Genomic DNA, 27520 nt, shown 5'->3' with positions numbered 1-27520 from the left:
CGGACAACTGGAACTAGAAAGAAGCAGTTCGTGTTTAGTTTTGACACACAAATACGATGGAAGACTATTCCTACTCCTCGTTATAAGTTTCTGTGGAGATATATTAAAGAGGTTCCCGTTGCTATGACCGAACCCCACACTCCAGCTCCATAAATGCTCCGCGTGTGAGCAGCGCCCGCACCTCCAACACCACGGACAGCGCTCGGAGCCAGGGGCACTGCAGGAGAAGTGCCTCTGTTTGTCAGAGACACAGCAATCCATGCCCTGCTTCAGCTGAGAGGGGCTCTCAGAAGCAATGCCATCCGTCCTTGGCTGGAGATGGGTGACTCTGGTCGCTGCGGGCAGCGCCGTCCACAGGGAATTCCTCTCCTGCAGCATGGAGACTTTGCCTGGGAGAGCACAACAGACGACGGATTGAGAAAAGCAGCTCAGTTTTAATTATTAATGCTCATTCTACTGCTCAGACTCTGCCATGCACTTTGCAAACCTCAAAAAATCGATAACTTCGGAGAGCAGAAAACCGAGCTGTAACCCAGGCAGGGACAGCTGCTGCAATGGGTGGATGCTGCCTGCATGGAGCATTGGGACCAGAGGCCTCGGGCACCTCCAGCAACAGCCAGGTGAAGATGCTCCAATAAAACCCTCAAAAGCAAGGCCCTGCTCAATGCAGGGCAGCGGGCTGGACGAGGGCTAAGGGCTCAGAGCACAAAGCAAAGCACGATTTAGTAGTTCAGTGGGTAGGGATGGTGATAGGAGGATGGTTGGACTAGATGATCTTGCAGGTCCTTTCCAACCTCATGTATCTATGAATCTATGAAAAGCAGCTGCAGCACGGGCTGCCCCGGGAGGTGTGGAGGACCCTGGAGGTGTTCCAGAGCCGTGTGGATGTGGCACAGAGGGACATGGTCCGTGGGCATGGGAGGATGGGTTGGGTTCAGGGATCTTGGAGGTCCTCTCCAGCCTTCATGGTCCGCTGAGTGGACATGATGGACTCGATGACATGAGAGGTCTCTTCCAATCTTCACGGCTCTGTGGTTCTATGGCAACATCTGCTGGCAGCCGAGGACAAGCTGAGGCACAAAAGTCACTGTGTGGATCTACAAAACCTTTCGGTCACAGGAACCCAACTACTGACAATGTCACTACAGAACTGCCATGAATAGCTTGACTACTCCAACCCCAAGGAGTGCCCCACAGCCACCAATGCAGCAGGGCAGAGAGCTGCAGCCGTCCCTGGGAACCTTCCACAAAAACTGATAAACCAAACGTTTGCATTCCCCACACAGCTGCTGTAGGCAAACCATGACTTTCAGTGAGATGAAGTACATTTGCTTTCTTGAACTTGACGCCGACTGCAACTTTTTTAGGATAAGATCCTCCTTGTTCCTCCCTCAATAGGGCTTCTTGTTCGGCCGCCACAGACAAAGTGCCACTGTGGGGCTGCTGCTGGGATGCTGTGTGGCCCCTGGCCTGGCTGAGGAGCTGCCCAGCTCCACCCCAAGGTGCACACACAGAGGGCAGGGGGTGGTGGCAGCTCAGCGAGGGGCAGATCTGTGCAGAGGCAATGAGAGAAGCCCCAGCAGAGGGCTGTCCTGACTGCAGAGCACTTGAGGACGCACATCCCATAGCGTAATGCTTCCAAGTAACTGCTGACCATTGGTTGGAGCTTCAGTGAGTAGGAGAGTTGTAAAAGGACACAAATTGCAGTGTAAACCCTCGGTTCAAGTCAAGCAAAATGCCTACAGCTCACCCTCTCCATTTAGGCAGGCTGCAGAACAGCCAGCAGTGCTCTACTTCAAACCCACAGACCTTCACTCCTCTGTCCCACCAGGCACCCTGAGCTTCCCAAATTGGCACTGTGAGCAACACTGGCAGGTTGTTTATTTTCAGTTTTCCATTTCCTCCTCTGATATCTATCAGTGAGTTTGAGTAAACGTTATTTATTTGGGAATGGTACTCACAATTGAATATATTGATTTGTTCCCAGGTAAACTATTTCACATAGATGCTTGCGGAGGTGAAAGGCTGAGAACGTCTGAAGGACCGACACAGCCAGGATGCTGCTGGCCTTCTTGGCCTCTGGGGCACACTGCTGGCTTGTGGTCAGTCCCAGATCCTGTCCCTCCTGCAGCTTCCAGCCATTGCCCTGTGCCTGCAGCACTGCATGGGGCTGCTGTGGCTGAAGTGCAGGACCTGGCGCTGGGTCTTGTTGAACTCCATCCCATTGACCTCAGCCCATTGATCAGCCTGCCCAGGTCCCTCTGTAGGGCCTTTGGACCCCCAGGCAGATTGACACTTCCCCTCAACTCGGTGTCACCTGCAAACATCCTGGGGGTGCACTCAATGCCCTCATGAGATCATCAATAAAGACACCACACAGTATGGGCCCCAGGACCCACCCCCACCACTCATCACCAGCTGCATGTGAGTCTGTGTCCTGGTACCACGGGCACTGGAGGGGCATTTGTGGTGGTGGTGGGTGCTGGGGGAGGAAAAGGAAAGGAAGAACTCAGGGAACAGCAGCTACAACACCAACAGATAACGGACAGTGCGTAGTGACAGTGGAGAGAAAGATGACTCAGAAGATAAGAAGTTCTGCACATAAATCTACGCTCACCTATTTGTATTCCCCCCAAAAAGAGGACTCAGAGCAGAGTCAGTACAGCCCTGATTGGAAGAGTGACATTTCCAAGCGGCACTCAGAGCAGAGAAGTATTCCCCCCAGATACACCCATGGCAACTTGCTCCTTGCAGCCCCAGCCACGCGTTATGGGCACGGCTGTGCTTGCTGAGGAGCACTGCTCAGTTTGCTAACAGCCCTTCTGGCAGAAGAACTGCACCAGGAGAGCACTGCTGGTTCTCCCCAGATGAAACTCAGAGCCACGTTAAGGCTTTCTTCCACACTGGGAAGGAAACCTGTGCTTTGCCCAATGGTGGACTGTATGGAAAAGGGCATCTTTAGCTGCAGGCAACCGAGAGGGGCTGAGAATGAAGAGGGAGTGCTGCATGCCATGAGTCCTCTGAAAAGAGAAGAAAGAAGCCCACGCTGCGAAGCTGAACGAGGACCCCATGTCTTGAAGAGCATGAGAAAAATGCCAAAAATCAGCTGTGCCAAAGCATTGCATTGCATGTGCTCACAGTACAGCAGCATCTCCCTGGGCGCCCTCAAATTCCTGTCCCGGATCTGGATGAACTGATGCAGCTCACCCAAACTCATTGCCAACGACCTCGGACAAAGGCATCCATCAGGCGTGTGCATCTCCCCAGGCTCACAGAGTAACTTGAAGCATACTTTGCAGGGCTGACCATCTCCTCAAAGCATTTGGACAGGGCTGGGGCCACGTGTGGCACGGGGCAAGGCGTGCAGTGCACTGAGGGCTTGGCTCCTGTGTGCTTGCAATGCTTCAGGCTCAGTGCTGAATCCCAAGGGAGATACGAGGTGCTCACTGCAATTGCTTCAAGCGATACTTTATTTACCAGAGCTAGATTCAATAAAACCTTTAATGATTTAATGAGAGCAAGCTCTGCTCAGAGCAGGCTCAGTGCAGGGCTTGCATGCAGGACCTGACTTGCTCCCATCTGCAGTATGGGCTGAGGACAAAGCACTGATGGACAGTTATTCTGCTCTGTGACTGAAGCACTGCTGCAGTGCAGCTAAAAATGAACTGGCACTCACCGTAAGCATCACCCGTGGCACTCTTGCAGCACACAGCCCTGATGCAACACGACTTCTCCAATGCTGCTGCATCCAAACACAATGCTTTCTTTACACAAAGGCTGTGTGCACAGGAGCAGAAAGCATCAAGGCCTGCATTTCCAGTCAGAGGTAAAAGGAGCTGGAAAAATTCTAACTCTGCTTTCCTGACCACGACGTTATGGTGCCCAACAAATCACAACTGCCACCTTCACCATGGAGCACCGTGCCCACAACCACACAGCAGATGCTCCAAGAAGAAAGAAGACTCAGAGGGGATCTGATCCACGGCTGTCAATATCTGAGCAGCGGGAGGCAAAGGGACGAGGCCGGACTCTGCTCACAGTGTGTGCTGATAGGCATTGCCATCTCTAGATTTACACCTCCATACAATGCACAAACCAACCCTGCACAGAAAAGTGACCTTAAAAACAAGCAGTTGTAGCATTCACTCAAAGAGCAACCACTTCCCCACGAGCCGGTCCCACCAGCCTGCCCTGCCTGCTGTGAAACAGATGCCACATCCTTCCTCCGTCCCAAACACACCATGCACAAACCTTATATGGGCCGTGAGGGGGCAATGGGATGGTACACATCCCTCCTCACCTCAGTTTTAAGAGACAGAAAGCACAAAGAGGCACTACTGAACACAACTCTGAAGGCACCTGGTGCTGCTCTAAGGTCTGTTTCTCTGCACAACGTTCTGCTTCAACACCTGGGAAACAGCCCCTGCAACCTGACCCCAAAATACCACCTGCTCCTTCCCAGGCACCCGAGCAGGAGCTCTGTGCTGCCAGGGGGGAAGGAGAAGGGTCAGATGCAGGGCTGTGCCAAAGAGGGAAGCCCCAATGAGGACTCAAAACACAACAGTTTCTCCAGTCCTCCTCCACGCTCATCTCCACACGTTTTGCTCTGCTGAGTGAGGCCGTGTGCTGGCACTTCCCAGTTTCGTAATGTCGGAGGATTTGGTGCATTTTTCAATTCCAGTTTCTTGGGGGGAGGGCTGATGAACGATGGCAGCCAATTTCACCTGCAGTATTTCTGTCCAGGAGAACAACACGCTTACCTCTCCATAAAACAAAGAGTCAGGATGGGATCCAATGACTGCTGACACGGGTTGATGGTGACAGGACAAGGAGGAATGGCTTTAAACTAAGACAGAGAGACTGAGGGTGGGTGTGAGGAGGAAGGTTTTCACTCAGAGAGCAGTGATGCACTGGAACAGGTTGCCCAGAGAGGCTGTGGATGCCCCATCCCTGGAGGGGCTCAGGGCAAGGCTGGATGTGGCTCTGGGCAGCCTGCTCTGGTGGCTGGTGACCCTGCCCATGGCAGGGGGGTGAAACTCAGTGATCCTTGAGGTCCTTTTCAACCCAGGCCACTCAATGATGCTCTGATGATCCTGCAGGGCATTATGAATAGTGATAACTAGCTTACCTGCCTGATGGCAGTACTTAGGATAAAAACCCTCATCTTCCTGTCACTGAGACAGGTCTGAAGGCATTGATCTGCATGGGCAGAGAGCTGCCCTGCAGGAATGCTTTCAATACAGGCACCAGAACTTGGGCCAAGGCATTGGTAATGGGAGCAGCAAGAAGGTTAACGCAGCTCCAAGTAGTTAATATAGCATCCAGACAGCTCTTATAGCTTCCCAATAAACAGAGTTCCCAAATATGTCAGCTCACTCACGCAGCTCTCCTACCCACAGTCTGTCATCACTGACACTGCTATTTTTCCCTTTGAGAAAAGGAAGTTTCGTTGCAGTAGTCAGACTGCATGGATTGCAAGGGTTCCTTCCAGCTCCAGTGATTCTGTGTAATGCCTTGGCTGCAATCAAGGCTCAGTTAATTTTAAGAAAATAGATGTATACAGAAGAGCAAGCAGGCCAGGAGGCAGGCAGCGATTCCATCAAACTCAGCATTTGTATTAGCACATCCAGCTGACGTGTGCAGCAACGGGCAGCTTCATTTACCCGACAGATTCATGAAAAACAGCACAGGGATATCAGCAGGGGCAGCTATTTCCATGTGGGGACACAGGAGCACCCAGCTGGCCCCATCCTGAGCCGTGTTAGCCCTGCTAAGGACGTGAGGGAACAGCTCCATGCACAGCAGTGCACTGCTCAACCTCAGCATCACTGCTCAAGTAAAAGAAGGGAGATGGAGGAATTCAAGCTAGAGAGATAGCAGTATTCCCAGTGTCGTTCCAAGGTGATGCCAGCACGTCCTGCACAGTGGGAACTTCTTAATTGCATGTTGTCAGGATCACATAGTGCTAACGAGCTCCAGCACACAGCACAGCCACCCTTTCCTCCTCCCCTCCCTTTCCAACACAGCTAGCAAGTAAGCATCAAACGTGTTGTGTTTCACATCACATTTACTGATTGGTTTTCAACAGCTCAAGTTTTACTGCTCTCAAATTCATCCCACCCCACCGTCAAAGTTAACTCTGCATCTGATAATTAACTCTCGAGCTCATGAGACCTTCAGCATTTGAATGAGGTAATCCTTTATACTCCACTTCTCCAAGTCATAATTTGACATCACTTAAGCTGTGTGCACCACTCCGCAGGGGATGAAACACAATGCTTTCCTAAAAGCACAACGCTACATTTGGAACAAACTCAGTACTCCAACGATGGCCCCATCTGCACGAACCTATTCAGCTCTGGAAAGCACTGTGGGCACGAGGCAGGCAGCACACGTTGGGTTTTGCTCGTGTTTCTCATCCCTTCTCTTTCAAGAGTGATTTTAAATGCTAAAGCCTGAAGGCATTTGTTGACCGGTGTAGCTTGGGGCCCATCATCCTGGTGGATGACAGGTTGGCCGTGAGCACTGTGCCCTGGTGGCCAAGAAGGACAATGGGATCCTGGGCTGCATTCAGAAGAGCGTGGCCAGCAGGTCGAGGGAGGGGATCCTCCCCCTCTGCTCTGCCCTGGTGAGGCCTCACCTGGAGCACTGTGTCCACTTCTGGGCTCCTCAATACAAAGCACACAGGGATCTGCTGCAAAGAGTGCAGTGAGGGCACAGAGCTGACACAGGGCCTGAACACCTCCCTTATGAGGAAAGGCTGAGAGAGCTGGGGCTGTTCAGCCTTGAGAAAAGAAGACTCAGAGGGGATCTGATCCACGGCTGTCAATATCTGAGCAGCGGGAGGCAAAGGGACGAGGCCGGACTCTGCTCACAGTGTGTGCTGATAGGACGAGGGGAAATGGCCACACTGCCTACCTGTGCACCCTGGGCTGGAGCTGCTTTGGCAGGGGGTTGGACTCCATGATCTCTGGAGGTCCCTTCCAACCCCCACAGTTCTGTGATGCTGTGATTTTGTGACTGTGCCAGCACCCCTTTCCCTGGGTACCTCCTGTCCTGCAGTCACCACAACGTGTCCCACATGTAAAGCAGTTTTCCCTAAAAACTCTATGTCTTCTAGAGCAGAACCACACAGCCTGACCTCTCTTTGGTCTGGGATAATTTCCCATGCTTTCCGTGGAAATGATTATCTCAGTGAGGACAGGTAGCAATGAAATGTCCATATCTACATAATATGACAGACTTCAGTGAGGTGAGGCCAGAGCTCTCCCACGTGGCACAAGGACAGTCATGCCCAAGCTTTGCTCCACAGCCCTCTGCCCCAGGGGTGGGCACAGCCCCGAGCTGCTGCAGCTCTGCAGCACTGGTACACTGATCTCAGCCGCTGCGATGGCGTTTGGGAGGGCTGTGTGGGGCTGAGGGTTGGGCTCAGTGACCCTCATGGCTCCCTTCCAACTGGGAATTCTAGGATTCTAGGACCCAAGCATACACAGCCCAACGCTGCCCCTCTGCCCTGCTCTCGTGAGACCCCACCTGGAGCACTGCATCCAGTTCTGGGGCCCCCAACACAAGAAGGACGTGGAGCTGGTGGAGCTGGTCCAGAGGAGGGCATGGAGATGATCGGAGGATGGAGCAGCTCTGCCACGAGGACAGGCTGAGAGAGACGGGGCTCTGCAGACTGGAGAAGAGAAGGCTCCAAGCAGCCTTCCAGGACCTGGAAGAGCCTACAGCGAAGCTGGAGAGGGACTTTTTATATGGGTAGATAGTGACAGGACGAGGGGAAATGGCTTTAAATTGTGAGACAGTAAATATAGATTAGAGATTGGGAAGAAATTCTTTACTGTGAGGGCAGTGAGACATTGGCACAGGTTGCCCAGCCAGGTTCCCCTCCCTGGAAGCACTCGAGGCCAGGCTGGATGAGCAAGCTGGGCTCCAGGGAGGTGTCCCTGCCTACAGCATGGGGTTGGGACCAGCTCATCTTCAGGGTCCCTTCCAACCCAAACCTTTCTGTCATTCTACATTCAGCATTTGACATCAGCAGACCCTGCAGTTCCTCCTCTCCATCTCCCTCCTCTTGTTGGCTTGTGAGAACTGATCACTGAATGGGGCTGTGCACATTTCTCAGTAACTGACAATGGGAAGCACAGATGTATCCCAGGGAAGGAGATTTCCACTTAAGTGGTTTTTCTGAAGTATCTGTGTTCATGCATGGAGGTAACAACAAACATCACCATGAGTCATGCAGAGAAATGCAGAAGAAAGTGGAAAGCTTGAGAAATACAAATTCAGGAGAAGTGTGGCTGAGGACAAATGAATGTTTCACTGTGTGGCTGTTGGGGAGGGCAGATCCATGGCAGCACGAGTGGGATTCATGGCCCATCCCCACGGGTGACACTGCATCCCTCCACAAATCTCTGCCCAGGTGAGAGAAGCTGCAGGATATTCCCAACCAAAACTAAGAGGCACCGACTCCTTTCCACCTCTCCAAATGTCACCCTTGGTTACACATCAGTCAGAGCAATGCTGGCAATGACCTGGCTCACATTTCTGCTCCTTTGCTTCTTCAGAAGTTTCTTGGGTCTTTCAGCTGAGCTCAGAAGACAAATGGCACTGTCAGGAACCCTGAACCTCTGAGTCAAAGTACAGTGTCACTTAACGATGAAATTACCTGAGGTGCTTTTCTAGGACAGCTGCCTTCTTACATCCTACATCCCATCACAGAGGAAACGTCTGAGGAGATGCTGCCTTCCCTGGCAGTACACATGGGATCTGGAGGCATCTTGGTACCTTAAATCAAGGCTATCTTTCACCTATTTCTTTTGAAGAGATCTGGTGACACAGGAGCTGGCAGCTGCGACCGCTGCGGAGATGGTGAGGACGTTGTTCATGTTCACACATCTGCACATCCAGCACAAGGAAGACACAGAGCTCTTGAATGGGCCCAGAGGAGGGGCATGAAGATGAGCAAAGGGATGGAGCACATCTCTTGGGAGGAAAGGTGGAGGGAACCACGCTTGCTGAGCTTGGAAAAGAGAAGGCTCTGTGGAAACCTCATTGTGGCCTTCCAGGACCCGAAGGGAGCAGAGTGTATCAACAGGAGGGGGAATGGCTGCTGACATGGGTTGATAGTGATAGGACAAGGGGGAATGGTTTTAAATTCAGACAGGGGAGACTGAGGTAGGATGTGAGGAGGAAGTTTCTCACTCAGAGGGCGGTGATGCACTGGAACAGGTTGCCCAGAGAGGCTGTGGGTGCCCCATCCCTGGAGGGGCTCAGGGCAAGGCTGGCTGTGGCTCTGGGCAGCCTGCTCTGGTGGCTGGTGGCCCTGCCCACGGCAGGGGGGTGAAACTCTCAATGATCTCTGAGGTCCTTTTCAACCCAGACTGTTCTGTGATTATATATGAACTGTATCAAAGATCACACCCTGAGATGGAAGGGACCCACAAGGACCATGGAGTCAACCACAGCATAACAGCAAAGCACAGAACTACCAAAAAAGAAACAAACAGAAACCCTCTCCAGCCCGGGTACCAGGGCTGAAGCACTCACTAAGAGGAAGAGCAGTCTGTTAGAAAGTACGATTTCTCTGAAGTTACAAGGCAACCAAAGAGCTGCCAAGTGAAGGCAAGTTCAGCTCGGTGTGACCTCACGCACAGGAAACGATCCTCCCTCCTGCTCTCTTGGAAAAGAACCTGACAGGAGCAGTTCGGAAAGAAACCAACACTGCTTTATGAGCAGAGATGGATGTGGCCAAAGGTAGCATGAAAAGCAGGGAGGGGCTGTGCTCAGGTGCGCATGGCACGCGATCCTTCAGCCTCACGTGGGAAGTGTGACTCCTATCTGTATCTCACAGCTCAGAACTGCCACCTGAGCACGGAAAGCACTGCTTGGTCCCAGTGGGACATGGCATGAAGGGAGGGGAGCTGGCAGCACCTCTGTCAGCTCTCAGGATTGCTTCTGGTTGCTGTTTCTGCAGCAGTTTTGCTTCACCCAGCAGCTCTGACGCCCTGCGGCCTGGAACCTGGACTCTGGGATCCCCACGTCAGCTTCCCAGGAGGGTCAAACAGAAGGGCAGGAGAGAAATACTGCCATAAGTCACCCCACAGCACCTGGGTCAAACCTAGCTGGGCTCAGAGTGACTTTGTTCTTAAACGGATGGGAGAAAGAGAGAAGAATTGTATGTATGTAGTCCCAGCTCTGGAGTTTACTCATGTATGGATTAAGCAACGAGGTTTGAATACACACACACATACACACAGTTTTAACCCGACATCATTTGAATAGGGGGACTGAAATGAGTACCCTAGAAGCAGGTGCTTATCTCACAGACACCCACAGACCCCATTTATCACAAGGTTCTGCTTCAGCGATCAACAGAAGCTCCCAATTGTGTCCTAATTCCACAGATTAAATGGCAGCAGTGCACACTGCTGCAGGGTCCTCTACGTGGGCAGCTCACTGCATTGCTCCTCGCCCACCTGGGTGCACTGCACTGCCCTTCCTCATGTGGCTGCAGTGGGATCTCAGCACTCCTGGTGGGATATGGAGTTACTGGAAATGATTTCGCTGCGAGGTGCCCAGAATGGCCACTCATAAACCTCACAGCCACCAACTGTAAGGAAAACAATACCCACGCCACGTGTCACTGCTTTCCTCCTTTCTGCAGCAGTATATATGAGTGCAGGATTTCTTTCAAGCTTACCAAGCACAGGGGGAAAAAAAAGAGAGAACAACACAAAAAAACCCCAATGGAGTTACAAGCAAACTCAACAGGAAGGGGCTTCACTAATGTTATCTGGGAAGACGTGCATGAAATACAGCTCTGCTCATCTCCCTCTCTGCACAGCTCTCTGTGCACTCCCAGTGTGCAGAGATGAGAGCAGACAGGGATATGCTCAGGGCTGCACAAAGCATTCGTGAAGAGATGGCTGCCTTTCCTACTGCTCTTCAAAGGGAAACCCTTCTGAAGCCAAATCCAGGCAGCAAGGTTCAAGCATGGCAAGGTTGAGCAGAGCCCTCTTTCCACACAGCGCTTCCAAGACTTAAGACAGCCAGCTATTAATTATTAAGCAGCTTGCCCCATAGCTCCGGGACAGAAGCAGTGGGGTTAGGGGCTGTGTCACACAGAATCCCCCACTGAGTCATGTCTGGAGAACAGCTCTGAGAAACAGTGCTCTGCAGCTGTAAATCAGACACTTGGGGAAGATGTGGGACACTCTATGGCCCAGGGGGGAAAGCACCTCCCAGGCACTGTCAGCACCAGGCTGGGAGCAGGAAACACACTGCTGCCTCCAGCACCCAGACCCATCAGCACACACAGGTTGCCCAGCTCACTGATTTATTGGGGTTTAAATAGCATGAGCTGAGAAAATGTGATGGAAGCTCAGCACGTGCCAGCACTGTGCCCTCACTGCCCAGAAAGCCAAGAACATCCTGGGCTGCATCCAACACAGCGTGGCCAGCAGGGTGAGGGAGGGGATCTGCCCCTCTGCTCTGTGCTGTGCGGCCTCACCTGGAGCACTGCGTCCACACGTGGAGTCCTCAGTGCAGGAGAGACACGGAGCTGTTGGAGAGCATCCAGAGGAGGGACACAGCAATGATCCCAGGGGTGGAACAGCTCTCCTGCAAGGACAGGCTGAGAGAGCTGGGGCTGTGCAGCGTGGAGAGGAGAAGGCTGCGAGGGGACCTGAGAGCAGCTGTCAGTGTCTACAGGGGAGGGATAGGAAAGGAGGGGACAGACTCTTGAGCAGGGACTGTGGGGACAGAACCGGGGGAATGGCTTCAAGCTCAACAATGTGAGAGTTAGGTTGCATATAAGGAAAAAGTCTGTTACAGGTGGTGAGGCACTGAACAAGTTGCCCAGAGATGTGGTGGATGTCCTACACTGGAGATGTTCAAGGTGAGGCTGGATCAGGCCCTGGGCAACCTGATAGAGCTGTGGTGTCCTTGTGCACTGCAGGGGTTGGACTAGATGGCCCTCAGAGGTCCCTTCCAACCTGAAGGACTCTGTGATTCTATGGTGGCATTACTCAGGGTTTGGGAGCTCTAGAATGGTCAGCAATTCAATCTGCACTGCCCCGTTTCACTGTGTTCCCAGGCAGCAGTCTCAGCATTCACCATTCTGAAAAATACAGCGGTGCATCACCCACACAAAATCAAATGCACCACTGCAGTGCAGCGTTCAGCTTTTGAAACATCCTCTTCCTCACTCGCAGATGTCCCAACGTGTGCTGTTTCCTGCCAAGCACCTCTCACTTCCATTATGTTACTCTCCAGTAGTGCAGCTGAACGCTGTCAGTGCCCTCTCTTAGAACAGAAAGACACAGAGGCTGAAGGAGAGCCGGACCAGCCAGGCTGTGCAGGCAGCTCTCTGAGCACAGCCTGGCACAGCTCAGCTGCCTGCTGCTACAGCCAACAGCTCACCTGGGAAGGGAACAGAATAACACTCCTGAAATGGCTGCAGAAACGGGGAATCAAAGGGAAATGTGCATCTGAGCAGCAGCACTGCATGAAGGGCACTGGACAGAGGCTAAAGAACAGTTATTAATAGTCATAGGAAGTAATAAAAGCATGTTCTAAGGGCTCAGAGCATCACTGCTAAGGGGAGGAGAGGCAGGCGGGGGGGGGGGGGGAGGAGGCAGGGGAAGAGAACCAATGCCCCTCCCTGTTCACAGCTCACACACTGGCACTTGGACAGACTTTGACCACTGCTTTTTGAAGAATCCCATAGGAAGAGACAAAGCCTGGCAGCAATAAAAAGCAGCATGGCAATCTTGTTACAAGGGCAAGTTTACATGTGCTCTATGGCCGAAATAGTACAGAAGGGTTTGCTGCGCTCTGCAATATGGCACCAATCAAAACTTGCTCTTGTCCACAAGATGCTCTGCGTGCAAAGGTTGATGTGCAGTAACTGTGCAGCATGCCATCCCTCCCTGCAGCTGTGCAAAGCAGCTGAGTACTCAGATCCCCTCTGAGTCTCCTTTTCTCAAGGCTGAACAGCCCCAGCTCTCTCAGCCTTTCCTCATAAGGGAGGTGTTCAGGCCCTGTGTCAGCTCTGTGCCCTCACTGCACTCTTTGCAGCAGATCCCTGTGTGCTTTGTATTGAGGAGCCCAGAAGTGGACACAGTGCTCCAGGTGAGGCCTCACCAGGGCAGAGCAGAGGGGGAGGATCCCCTCCCTCGACCTGCTGGCCACGCTCTTCTGAATGCAGCCCAGGATCCCATTGTCCTTCTTGGCCACCAGGGCACAGTGCTCACGGCCAACCTGTCATCCACCAGGACACCCAGCTCCCTCTCCTCATTCCTCCTCTCCAGCAGCTCATCCCCAACCTGCACTGCTGCGTGCAGTTATTCCTCCCTAGGTGCAGGACTCTACACTTGCTCTGTTAAACCTCATCCGGTTCCTCTCTGCCCAGCTCTCCATCCTGCCCAGGTCTCTCTGAATGGCAGCACAGCCCTCCAGCATGTCAGCCATTCCCCCCCAAGGAACACATTTCAGGAAGTGACAACTAATTCGCTGCCTTTGGTCCCAGGGTACAAAGGATGAGGACAGAACCCCCCTGCACACGCAAGTCACAAACGTGCGCTGGGGAGCACTGGTGGGGCAGTGTCCTCTCCTGCCCTCCTGCCCCAGACCCAATCACATAGTTGAAACAAACCATTAGGAAACATTAGGCAACACTTAATTTATCATTTATACGAGGACGAATGCAAATCGGCGCGAGGCTTCGATTCCCACACCCTCAATTAATATTCATGAGGATAATGTCACAAAGGCGGCGATCAAACGACGGCGGTGGAGCCGCCTGCAAATAGATGCCCAGAGAGGAAATCCCGTCCCCCTCACCTCCGAAGGTGGATTTAAACCTATGGCAAACACGGCCCGAACGAGGGCTTTTATAGCATTTTAATCGAGTTATTCATTACGCAAAAATACCCCGGTGGAAAAGCAGATAAGGAGACACAAAGGCGAAGTGCATTTGTTCGGGACAGGTGGCTGCTCTGCAGCCCAGCGCCCGCCCGGAGCCCGCCCACAATAGCACCAAAGACGATTATGCAAATCTTCCCATTCCCTGCCACTTTCCCAGCAATGGGCCAAGGGCTCCGCGTGGAAGGAGCAATTGTTTCCCACTCATGTGGAAAACAAACGGAGAGAAAGAAGGGAGAGAGCAGTGCAGCCCTGGGGCCGACAAATGCTCGTGCTGATGTCTGATGGGATCTGCGATGGGATCTCCAATTGGATCTCCGATGGGATCTCCGATGGGATCTCCGATGAGATCTGATTGGATCTCTGATGGGATCTCCAATTGGATCTCCAATGGGATCTCCAATGGGATCTATGATGGGATCTCCAATTGTATCTCTGATGGGATCTCCAATGGGATCTCTGATGGGATCTCCAATTGTATCTCTGATGGGATCTCCAATGGGATCTCTGATGGGATCTCCAATTGGATCTCTGATGGGATCTCCAATTGTATCTCCGATGGGATCTCTGATGGGATCTCCAATTGTATCTCCAATGGGATCTCTGATGGGATCTCTGATGGGATCTCCAATGGGATCTATGATGGGATCTCCAATTGGATCTCCGATGAGATCTGCGATGGGATCTCCAATTGGATCTCTGATGGGATCTCCAATTGGATCTCCAATGGGATCTCTGATGGGATCTCTGATGGGATCTCCAATTGGATCTCCAATGGGATCTCTGATGGGATCTCCAATGGGATCTCTGGTGGGATCTCCAATGGGATCTCTGATGGGATCTCCAATTGGATCTCTGATGGGATCTTCAATTGGATCTCCGATGGGATCTCTGATGGGATCTCCGATGGGATCTCCAATTGGATCTCCAATGATATCTCCATAGCAGAGCACAGCTGCCAGGGGTCCGACCCAGAGCTCAGAGCCCAGGAAATGCATTCTCCACCTGCAGCTCTTCTGCTCATTCCCCCATATTCCACTGTGGGACAAAGCAGTTGGGAGATGGGAACTGCTCTGCCTGTAAGCAGATCCAGAGCAGTGTCAATCACAGAAGCCCAGAATGGTTTGGGCTGGAAGGAACTTAAAGCCTCCCCATCCCCAACCCTCCGTGGCCATAAGCCACTATCCACAGCCCCACCCATGGCTTTGTCACCCCACGGATGGGCACCCGCAGCTCTGGGCAGCAGTGCTGTGCCTCTCTGCCTCTGGGGAAAGAATTTACTCCTCACATCTAAGCTAATTTTCCCCTTGTTTAGTTTAAAGCCATTCTCCCTTGTCCTGTCAACATCAACCCATGTCAGCAGTCTTTCCTCCTCCTGTTAATATGCTCCACTCCCTTCAGGTCCTGGAAGGCCACAGTGTGGTCTCCCTGCAGCCTTCTCTTCTCCAAGCTCAACAAGCCCAGTTCCCTCAACCCAGTTTCCTCACGGGAGAGGTGCTCCATCCCTCTGCTCATCTTCATGGCCCTCCTCTGGAGCAAGCAGACAGTACACCGAGGTACTTCAGAGCTGTTACTCATTCCTTCTGCAGGCCTTACTGTCACACTCCACCTTCCACACTCCGTTCCAACTCTTGAGGTACTCTGTCATTAGTTCCTCCCATCAGTACCCCCCCACGACAGTGCAGGCAGAGGTACAGCAAGCCACCACGTTTTGCCACTTATAACATACGGGAGCAATATGTGGGAGTTATCTGCACTTAAAGATTTAAAGGTCAGTAATTCCTCTTCCACATTAGCTAAAGCAACGCAGGCTTTTTCCAGCTCCTGCCCACAAAAACACAAGCCCGTTCCTCTCTCTGGATCTTCTCAAGGCACTGCTTTACAAAACTTTACAAAACTTGGGGGTTTTTGGCTCCTCTTTGCTTCACTCCCCCCCACGCCCGCTTCCCAGAGCACACATGCCCTGCTCCCCTCCCTCCTTGCTGGGAGTTTGTTTCCAGCTCCGACCCCCTCCATCACGATGACGACAACTGAAAGACTTCACGCTGATCTTTAATTCAAAGCAGTTCCTTGGCAGCTTGTGCTGCTGCTTTTAAGCCATTCCTAAAATCCTCCTTACATAAGTGATGCTATTGCTGCTGTCCCTCATTCAGCAGAATTCACAACCAGAAGTGCTGAGTGCAGATCGGACACATGTTCATCGTATGTACGCTGCCTTCATTACGGCTCTCCTGGCTGCAATCACTCCGTGATCATTTGCTCTTTGCTTACAGCATCACACTCCTCCTTCCTCCCCATCCCTCAGGCACTTTGCACTTCCATCAGCTCCATTGATTCTCTCTCTCTTTTTGGCAGAAGCTCCTGCAGGATCAACCAGCCCGCTGCTTTCTCTGCACTCTGTAGACCTTCCAAATACCTTCCAGCTCTTTCTCTTTGTGTGCTTGCTTGCTCTCAGTTGTTCCCAGTCCTTCAGCAGCAGTGTCTTCCATTCCCACAGCCCATGCAGCTCTTACCTGGTGATGCATCTCACCTCAGCCTTCCTACCAGCCTTCCTGGTGGATGACAGGTTGGCCATGAGCACTGTGCCCTGGTGGCCAAGAAGGACAATGGGATCCTGGGCTGCATTCAGAAGAGCGTGGCCAGCAGGTCGAGGGAGGGGATCCTCCCCCTCTGCTCTGCCCTGGTGAGGCCTCACCTGGAGCACTGTGTCCACTTCTGGGCTCCTCAATACAAAGCACACAGGGATCTGCTGCAAAGAGTGCAGTGAGGGCACAGAGCTGACACAGGGCCTGAACACCTCCCTTATGAGGAAAGGCTGAGAGAGCTGGGGCTGTTCAGCCTTGAGAAAAGAAGACTCAGAGGGGATCTGATCCACGGCTGTCAATATCTGAGCAGCGGGAGGCAAAGGGACGAGGCCGGACTCTGCTCACAGTGTGTGCTGATAGGACGAGGGGAAATGGCCACAGACTGAAGCGCAGATGTGCGTGGGAACTTCTTCCCAGTGCAGTGATGGAGCACTGGAGCTGCACACAGCGGTGGTGGGGTCTCCTTCTCTGGGGATGTTCAGGACCTCCTGGACGCTGAGCTGTGCACCCTGGGCTGGAGCTGCTTTGGCAGGGGGTTGGACTCGGTGATCTCTGGAGGTCCTTTCCAACCCCTACAGTTCTGTGATGCTCTGATTCCCTCCTCTCACCACTCCCTGTGTTTGCATTTCCAACACCAGCAACCCATTCAATCTCCTGAACGTGCATCTCAGATTTCACTTTTCTCCCCTTTCTATCATTCCCACTACAACTTCTGACACTTCCCAGCTCAGCATCTCCCCCTTCTTCATGCACCTCTAACCCTTCATCCTGTCCTGCCAACACAGACCTGGATCAGCCATTCCCATAATCTCATTCTGATGCCGTTCTGCAGCTCTTCACCATTCACTCCTTTTTTCACCAGAGACAAAACCTCAGCCCCTGCTCCTTTGTGTCCTTTCCTGGATCTGGCTCTTTCCATCTGTGTTCACTGTACATCTTCAGTCTGACACTTTTTTGGTTGCTCTTGGCCTCGCTGCTGCCAGCGCTGCCCGGGGTGGGAGGGAGCTCTGACACAGTGCTGCTCCCCGAGTCCTTCAAGGACAGGATTATTTGGATGCTCAACTGCATGCACTGAACTCATCACAACTTCGGAGAGACTTAAAAGTTGGTGTAGGTATGGCTAAAAAAGAAGTAAGTCACATTTCGTTCTTGGATTAAAGCTCGCCTTCAGGCCGTGGCAGTAGTGGTACTGCTTTGGGGCTTGTTCCTGCACATCAGGAAGATGTGTGTTAGGATATCACCAGCAGCTGGAACTACACGACTGTGCATCCAGACTGGACTACAGGTCCTGCTCTTTCATTCAGTAAAAGCCAGATATGATTATTGATCCTTTTTGTCTAGATATACAAAAAATAAACACACACACCAAAAGCATTTATAATATAGCAAATGATTTAAGATGTCATTTCTTAAGGGGAGCACAAAGCACGCCTGCTCTAACAGACATCCAGTTGGTCTTCTCCCTGTAGCCTTTCCAGCCCAAATTCCCATCCATCCGTGCACACAAGTGCTGTACACATCCACAGGCAGTGCCACCACTGAGCAGCGATGCCCTGCTAAGCAACAGCCAGGTCTCAGCCCTCCACTCAAACCTTTCTTCACCGTCATTTTCACCTCGGCTCCTCGGTCCCCACATTAACAGTGCTCATCTCTCCTACCTGGAAGGGTCTGCAACAGAAATAAAACCAGCAGCAGCCAGGGCAGGCAGAAGGAGCTGAGAGCAGGAGGTGCAGATGCCTGGCAGAGTTCTGGGGCCATGGATGAGAATTAGCAAGAAAATGATTGGAAAGAAAAGAGGAAACGAACTTGAGAGCTTCACAAACACGGAGCTTAGCTCTAACTCAGGGGAGATGGAAAAACACTCGTGCTTATAGGAAGAAGTATTATATATTATAACAAAGAACCAGTTTCCATTGCCAGGGGATAACTAGAACAAACACTGGCTTTCATTCCAGTTGCTGTAGAAGAATTAAGATGTTCATACTGAGGATGACTGAGAAAGGATGACTTATTCTGGCAATAAGAAAGCAGGAAAAAAAATGAATCAAAACAAATGTGAAATACGACACAGCGGTCACTGAAAGGAGACAGCTCACTGTTTCCCACATCAGAACCTAACTGGTTTGAGAAAGAGACCAAAGGGAATATCTGTGAGTCAGAACTGATAGGCAAAGGCAGGAAGAAGTGAGTGGGGGGGCTGAAATCCCAAACCCAGAGGGAGCAGAGAAGGCCTCACCGCACCCAGCGCTCCCTGAGATACTCAGGAAGGCTGAGGTTGGACATCACATGTCAGGAAAACAAGGAGCTCAGCACCAGCACCTCCACACACACACACAGCAGCCCTGGCTGCAGGGGATGAGCTACTGAATGAGCCCACATGTAAGCAGGGATAACTACACACCTTCTGGTAAGTGGGGGACAATTAATGTGCAATTAATGTGTGGGGGACACACCTGCACCACGCTGAAAGGAAGCAGCATCCCTCATCCTCCATCCCTCCATCCCCTGTCCCTCCATCTCTTATCCCTCATTCCTTACCCCCATCCTCAGTCCCTCCATTCCCCATCACCCCATCCTTCCACCCCTCCATCCCACATCCCTCCATCCCTTATCCCTCCATTCCTCACCCCCTCCATTCTTCACCCCTCCTCTCCCCATCTTCCCATCCCTCCATCCCCCATCCTTCATCCCTCATCTTCCTATCCTTCCATCCCTCCATCCCCCAACCCTCATCCCTCATCCTCCCATCCCTCCATTCCCCATCCTTCTCTGCTTTGGTGGACTGATGGACTTCTCCTGGATCAGCAGCCTCCAGTCATGGCTTTAAGCACCTGAAATCTGATGTTAACCACCAGGAAGTGATGGCTGACCCTCCTGATAACCTCCACACTGCATAACCACCTCCACTGAGTCCCTCCTGACCCCTCCCAGCACAGCACGACCTTCTGCACAGAGCTGATGGACCTTCCCTGAGCTGCTCTTAGAGGCAGCTCCTCCAGCAGAAGCCTCTGAGAAAAACAAGCAACTGAAACAGCCCGGGTTGGAAGGGATGCTGGAAGACAGGACGACTGATGTGGAGGGCATGGCCCCAAGCTGCTGGAGCTCAGGGAGTGCTGGGACACGGCTCTGACACTGGGTCTGGGTCTGGGGGTGCTGTGTGGGGCCGTGGTTGTGCCCAGTGATCCTGTTCTGCAGCCACTGGATCAGCACAGAGCTTGTTCTCTGCAGGCTGGAAGCCACACAACTGAAGGGATGGGAGAATATGGCATCGTGGTTTATGAAACCACGGCTAATTAAATCATTTATGAAACACAATCAACACGGTGACAGTGGGCAGAGATTGGCCGTCCTGCTGCAGTACACTGAGTGCAGCAGAAAGAACACAAGTCAGGATCAAAAGAAAGGCCACGTGAGCAACAGCTTCAGCTCAACAATACTCTTTTCAGCTTAATGCTCTTCCTTCACCAGCCACGCTCACAGGAGGGCACTCATGCAGATACTCCAGCTCAAGTGAACAGAACTGGGAAGAACAAAAAAACAATCAGACCACAGAACGGCTTGGGTTAGAAGGGACCTCAGAGATCACCAAGTTGCAATGCTCTGCCACAGGCAGGGCTGCTGGCTGCTAGATCTAGTGCTCATCAGGCTGCCCAGGGCCCCATCCAACCTGGTACTGAGCATACAGAGACAGAGCACCTGCAGCCTCCCTGGGCAGCCTGTTCCAGCACCTCACCACTCCCTCAGTAAGAAAACTTCCCTCAGACATCTGATCTTAAATCACCCTTCCTTTAATTTAAAACCGTTCCCCCTTGTCCTATTGCTACCCATGTAAAAAGTTGATTTCCCTAATCATAAACTCCTCTGAAACACTGGAAGGTGCAGTGAGGTCTCCCCGCAGCCCTCTCTTCTCCAGGCTGGACAAGCCCAGCTCCTTCAGCTTATCTATCTTCACAGGAGAGGTGCTCCAGCCCTCGGCTCATCCTCCTCTGGGCTCTCTCCAACAGCTCCATGTCCCTCGTGTGTTGGAGGCCCCAGATGGGCTTCAAGGTCCCTCCCACCCCAAACCATTTGATGATTCTACGACAGGGAAAATGCAAACCTCGTTAGTCTGACTGGACAGAAAAGTGAAAAGCCAACAGATGGACGTGAAAAGGGAAAAGCCAACAGATGGACGTGGCATCCCGACCAGGAGCACTCACAGCTCACCAACCTCATGTCTCAAAGACATACAACCTGCCCTAGTTTTCAGTTTCTTTTTAAAGTTGTCTCTTCATGGCTTGTGAAGGTCAACCAGCAACAAAAAAGCTCTGAGTTACATTTGTGAGCAGGGCTAATAAAGGCCGTGCTGAGGCTTTTTTTTTCCATACATCTGCAGGCTCCAGCTTCCTCCCACTCCATTAGTTTGTTTGCAGCCAGTGTGGGACATGCTTTCATTCCTGTTGAAAACATGGCAAATTACACAGTTTGAGCTGCACTAAGGCTACCTGTCAAGCACAAAACAGAATGTTTGAAAGCCAGAAAAGGGGAGAGGAGGAGTAGACCCATGTAACCAAAACAACTCGAGTGAGAGTTTTATGGGCGTGTGAATTAAAGACTCGTTCCTGCACTGTAAGCTTTCCACTTTCTGTGTGACAACTGCATGAACCAGACACTGTGCCACCACCCACCCCACACCTCCACGTGTGTGTGCCACAGAAGTGCAGTTTAAGACACACTGGAGTCTCCTGATACAAACCTTACAGCCCAGACTAAGTGAAGGATGCAACCCAACACTGCTCAACCAACAGGATACGACGACAGGAATGCTACTGCACGAAGTTTTGTTGCAATACTGTCAGATCTAGTAACCAAGCTCATTTTCAATGAAGTTGCAAGAGTCCAAACCACAGCGTGCTTTCACTGGTCCGTGTTTGCAACTAGGAGACCCACTTACATGCATGGATTTCACAGAACTCCTTCTTCTTTCCCATTTTGGCTTTGCTTTAGTACTGTACTGCAAGCACATCCATCCCTACCCATCCAGCCCTCAATCACTATCCAGCCATCCATCCCACCCATCTATCCATTCATCCAAATCTATCCATCCATCCATCCCTACCCATTCATCCACCCCTATCCATCCAACCCTATCCACTCATTCATCCAACCCTACCAATTCATCTATCCCTATCCATCCATCCCTACCCATCCATCCAACCCTATCTGTCCATCCATCCAACCCTACCAATTCATCTATCCCTATCCATCCATCCATCCAACCCTATCCAATCCATCCAACCCTTCCCGTCTACCCATCCAATCCTATACATCCATCCAACCCTATCTGTCCATCCATCCATCCCTACCCATCCATTCATCTCTACCCATTCCTCCATCACTTCCCATCCCTCCGTGTGTGTATATAAAGTCAAGCAATGCTTCGTCTGCAAGCCTAAAGCTCCACAACTTGGCTGCAATCCCCCACCTAGGCAACGACCCAGACATGAACATTCCTGTGAGCCCTGCCAGCAACACTTGGGCTGTTCTGCTTCGTGGCAATGACACTGCCAGCCCAGCCACCAGCACCACGTGGCATGCCAAACACGGGTAGGGCGAACAAAACCCACAGCAGCTCACACACGATGCTTTCCAACCGTGTTTCCCGAACCCAAAGAGGAGGAGCATCCCTTACACAGTCTGTGCACCTCTGTAAGACCCAAACCACTCGTTCCTACATTCACCCAAGAGGGGAGGAGGGCACGCAGCTCACTGCCTGATCCCACAGGCAGAGCCCTCTGCCTGCAGCACACGTCTGCCAGCTGAGCAGTGCATCCTTTATTGCTCTGCAGCTGCCATTTGGACTCGTCGCCTGCAGTGGCCTGAGCAGCCTCCCATTTCCTTTCTCCCTTCTCCTTCTCGGGAGGGCAGGCAGGGCTGGCTGATAAAAGGTCTTTTATCTCTGCGAAACTGAACAAGCCAACCACTGTACACGCAGGGGCTCATGCTGAATAATCATTTACGGTAGATTTGACTTAAACATTCTCTCTCTGTTTTTCTTTTTTTTTTCTTTTTTTTTTTTTTGGTGTGCATGCGTTGTGATTTTTAAGCTGTCAACACATTCTGGTTTGTGCAGGGCTGAAGGCGAAACTTCCAGGGCTGCAAAAGGGAAGAAGGGAGCACAGTTCTTAAAAATAGTGAAGAACACCTTTACTGTGCCTTTTAAAGCAGCCCTCAGTCTGAGCCAAACTGCTGTGGCAGCCAAGAAAACCTGCCTGGTTTGCCCCGCATCCGTCCAGCAAACCGCCGGGCGTCAGGGAGAAAACGGGGACCACTGGGTCAGGGGCAGCTCCAGAGCAGGAAGGATGCAAGGCCACTCCTGCAGAAATGGATTCAAGTATTGTGGCAGCACACACGCAACTTAAAGAACTTTAACTCTGCATACTGCCTGAAGTGAATGAGTTTTTGAATTGCTTTTATTTTGCTCACTGACGGAGGCGATGTCCTCAGGAAAGCTAAGCCCACGTGAGCTGAGAGCTACAAAAACACTCTGGAACTTTGCTGCCTCAAATACACAGAGCCACAAACGTTCAATAGAGCTGCAACGCCCTCCCATTACTGTGAAGAAGGTGGAGTGTGACATGAAGTCCTGGAAAAGAAAGGAGTAACAGCTCTGAAGTACCTCGGTGCAGCTGTCTGCTTGGGCCAGAGGAGGGCCACGAAGATGAGCAGAGGGATGGAGCACCTCCCCTGTGAGGAAAGGTGGAGGGAACCAGGTTTGTTTGGCTTGGAGAAGGCTGCAGGGAGACCTCACTGTGCCCTTCCAGGACCTGAAGTGTATCAACAGGAAGGAGAATGGCTGCTGACACGGGTTGATAGTGATAGGACAAGGAGGAATGGCTTCAAACTAAGACAGAGAGACTGAGGTTGGGTGTGAGGAGGAAGCTTTTCACTCAGAGAGCGGTGATGCACTGGAACAGGTTGCCCAGAGAGGCTGTGGATGCCCCAACCCTGGAGGCACTCAGGGCAAGGCTGGCTGTGGCTCTGGGCAGCCTGCTCTGGTGGCTGGTGGCCCTGAGGTCCTTTCCAACCCAGCCACTCTGTAATGCAGTCATTCTATGAATTCCTGCATTTCAGTAAAACAAATCCACTGCATTAGCTGAGTGAACCTATGGAGAAAACAGAGCACAGCCCCACATACCTTTATTTCTGCACAGATTACCTCTTAACATTTTCATTATGCCCTCTGGAGCAGCATGTGCTGGGATGAGGGATGCCCTCTGGGGCAGCATGTGCAGGCTGTCAGTTGGTCCAGGGATTGCTGCCTTCCCTAAATGATGGCCATTCAGTTGCACTGGTGAATGTGCTCCTTAGGGAAAGAAGTGCTGTTAAGCCTTTATTTAAATAAATAAGGGCTAAGTGAGAAAGCACATAAACAAAGCTAGAAAAGAATGGAAGACAAATGCTTCTGCCTTGCTTGTGGTGTGCTAAAAGCTGCAGAAAGGGCAGAATCCTGGAAAGGCCCTCAGGTCTCACCAAGGGCTGCCAAGCAGCAGCACTGAACCAAGCCCACCTTGGGCAGCTCCAGGGAGGGGGCACCCACAAAAATGCTGTGTGACAGGTGATGCTCTAACATCAGGTATACAGCTCTTTATCTAGAAGCTCTGGAGATAAGAAAAGCCAACATTCATTCACAGATGTACTGACAGCATATACTTTTTTGCCAGGAACCTGCAGCAGTGCTTTGTGAGCTAGGATGAATTTTGCAGCCAGAGTTAAGTGAGAGCAGCCCCAAAAGCCAGTGAGGGCAGAGAACAAAGTGCTGGAAGGAAGGCACAGCCAGGGGCCTTCGAGATGAGGATCAGTTCTCAAGCAAGGAAGCACGAGCACCCAGACCAGGATGAAACAAACAGTCACAGTCACTGGAGTGGGGATGGAGCACCATCCCCTATTTACCTGCCCTAGGAATATAGTAACATCGAATCATGAGGTTGGAAAGGACCTACAAGATCACCTAGTCCAACCAGCCACCCCTTCCCATTGCTCCCACAAGCTGCTAAACCGTATCTCTTAGCTCCTCATCTGGATACCTCCTGAACACTGCCAGGGACGGCAGCTCCACCACCTCCCTGGTCTCTATGGGGCTCTATAGGGGTCTATGGAGTCTCTAGTGGCCACTATGTGGCTCTATGGGGTCACTAAGGGGCTCATTGGGGCTCTCTAGAGCTCTCTGGTCACTATGGGTTGACCTGTCCTCCCATTGCTCTCTATGGAGTTCTATGAGCTCTTCTGTGGATGCTATGGGGTCCAAATCATCGAATCACAAGGTGGGAAAGTACCTACAAGATCATCCACCCGTTCCCATTGCTCCCACAAGCTGCTAAACCACATCTCATAGCTCCTCATCCAGACACCTCCTGAACACTGCCAGGGACAGCAGCTCCCCCACCTCCCTGTGCAGGCCATCCCAGTGCCTGAGCACTCTCTGAGAGAAAAAGTTGTTCCTTATGTCCAATGTAAACCTCCTCTGCTACGACTTGTGGCCATAATAACATAACACAAAGCACGACTAGGGTGCAGACTCCATGCCTGGCCGTAACAGCCATTTCTCACATCCCAAACTAGTGCAGAAGTACAACCCACAGCCTTCTCCCAAGCCGCTCCTGAGATACAGAGGGAACACAACAAAGGATGAAGGTTACTTTCTAGAGGGAAGATGCAGACAGCACGGGCTGAGCTGTGACACAGGGCCGGTACTGCCAACGCTTCCAAGTCCTAAGTGTCCCATGTGCTGGTTTTAAAAGCTCTGAGCTGGGAGCTGCACGCAGCAGCACAGACTCAGCCACACACTGCCCAGCTCCGGCAGCGTGAAGGCGAAGCAGAACCCCAGTGTGAAGAATGCAGGTTTTCATCTGGAAGTAAAGCACTTCCACATCCCAGAATCCCAGGCAGCGGGAGCTCGCACGCCGTCATCGGAAAGAAAAACAGCAGCAGAAAGCAGGCAGGGAGAAACCTGCCCGCGTGGGCTCAGCAAAAACACACAGCTGCTGCATGAAGGGCTTCCTTTGTAGGAAGGGCAGGACTCCGAGCTCAGCAATCCCTTTATAAGGAACTCGATGTTTTCACTGAAAATAGCAGCTGACAGTCCACCTCTGTTCTTGGAGAAATATTAGCTTAACTCGGAGAATTCCATCTAAACCTCGGGAAGATAGCTCCATGTTTTAAAGGCCGCCTTGTGAAATCATTTTTAAGTGCACAAATATTTCTGTACGCCGCCATTTAAACGTCCATCGAACAGAAGAGCCAGAGAGGCACAAAGCCCACGTTGGGTACCTGACTTTTCCCCCTCCTTTCAGCACCAACATGTGTTTCTCAGAGAAGAAAAACTGTGAATGAGCGGGCGAGAAATCTCCATAAAAAGAGAAGGTCACCCATCATACTGCCCGGGACGGCCCGCGTGGGCACACAGCCTTTGTCCCACACGAAGGATATTATATTAAATGTGAAACGGACGTTTAATATGGAGGGCTCTATAGAGCTCCTTGTTTCGCAGTCAAAAGGGAAACGTGCACGGAGAGGTCGGCCTGTGACAAGCTCAGAATGGTACCAATAATCCCATTATAACACCTGATTTGTCAAACTTGTCTCGACAAGTTACTCTGAAATTCACAATGGTGTTCGTAACCGTTTATGAAACGGAGCAGATCACTTCTTTGTGGCGTTCAGGGCCACTGATTCTCCATGCTTTGTTGGAAAGAATGGCATGAATAGCAGCCGGGGCTCACGCTCCATCTTCTTGAACCTCTTGTTGATGTTCTGTTGTTGGAATGGTGCTCGGCTGCGAGGGGATGTAACACAAAGGTGGGACCACAGTCCATAGGCACGAGGGGCAATGCTGCAGGTGGGGCTGTGAGCTGCTCAGCACCCCGTCCTGGAAAAGCACCCCCTGCCAAACTCACATACCCAACAAAGCCACGCAGTTCTCAACGTGGAGCAGAAATCTGCGCACACGCACACGTGCAACGTGCAACACGACAAATGCAGTGCTGGGCAGGGAAGGGATAGGAAAGGAAGACATGTCTTGAGAGGCAGTGCCCATCAAAACATCTGTATTTTTCATCAGAGAGATGGAAAAAGAAACAACCCACCACAACACAACAGACTTTCCTCTGAGTTTTGTACCTGAACGGAATAAATCCCTTTGAGACAGGGCAAGGGGAAATGGTTTCCAGCTAAAAGAGGGTAGATTCAGACTGGATATAAGGAAGGAGTGGTTTGCAATAAGGGCAGTGAGGCACTGCACAGCTTGCCCAGAGAGGTGGTGGTGCCCCAGCCCTGCACACAGCCGAGGTCAGGGGATGGGGCTCTGAGCAGTGACGGAGCTGTGGCTGTCCCTGTGCACTGCAGAGAGTTGGACCCAATGGCCTTGAGGGGCCATCCCTTCCAACTCCAACCATTCTGTGGTTCTATGAATCCAAAGCACCTTCAGAGATCACTGGATCACCTGGAAGGAATATCAAAACCCAAACGATGGCGTGGAATGAAGCAAACTCGTCTTTAGGCCGAGGAGATGCTCCAACAATACTCTTCCTGGTAGAAACAGACTGAGAAGAATACGTCTTCCAGGGAACTCAACAGAAGACATCGTTCACATAAAAGACTTTAAGATAGAATCACAGAATCACTCAGGTTGGAAAAGACCTCAAAGATCATCCAGTCCAACCACGACCCAACCATACTGCCCTCACTCTAACAGCCCTCTGCTAAACCATGGCCCTGAGCACCACTTCCAAATGGATTTAAACACACCCAGGGATGGTGACTGCACCACCTCCCTGCAGAGCCCATCCCAGTGCTGAACGACCCTTTCTGTACAGAAGTGGTTCCTTACATCCAACCTAAACTTACCCTGGTGCAACTTAAGGCCATCTCCCCTCGTCCTGTCACTGTCACCAGTGAGCAGAGCCCAACCCCGCTCTCACTGTGAGCACCTTTCAGACACTGGAAGAGAGCAATGAGGTCTCCCCTCAGCC

At 51.8% G+C, this 27520-nt stretch overlaps 1 protein-coding gene across 1 annotated transcript in view; it reads right to left on the bottom strand.

Moving 5' to 3' along the window:
* FCHSD2 (FCH and double SH3 domains 2) overlaps positions 1-27520 on the bottom strand; it is a 113524-nt gene that overhangs the window by 49731 nt on the left and 36273 nt on the right. The window lies entirely within an intron of this gene.

This window comes from Cyrtonyx montezumae, unplaced genomic scaffold, assembly GCF_038088225.1.
Source record: "Cyrtonyx montezumae isolate F1298 unplaced genomic scaffold, pur_monq_1.0 scaffold_37, whole genome shotgun sequence".
Lineage (NCBI taxonomy): Eukaryota > Metazoa > Chordata > Aves > Galliformes > Odontophoridae > Cyrtonyx > Cyrtonyx montezumae.
Note: the sequence above shows the minus strand (reverse complement) of the source record. Positions and strands in the feature narration are given on the sequence as shown.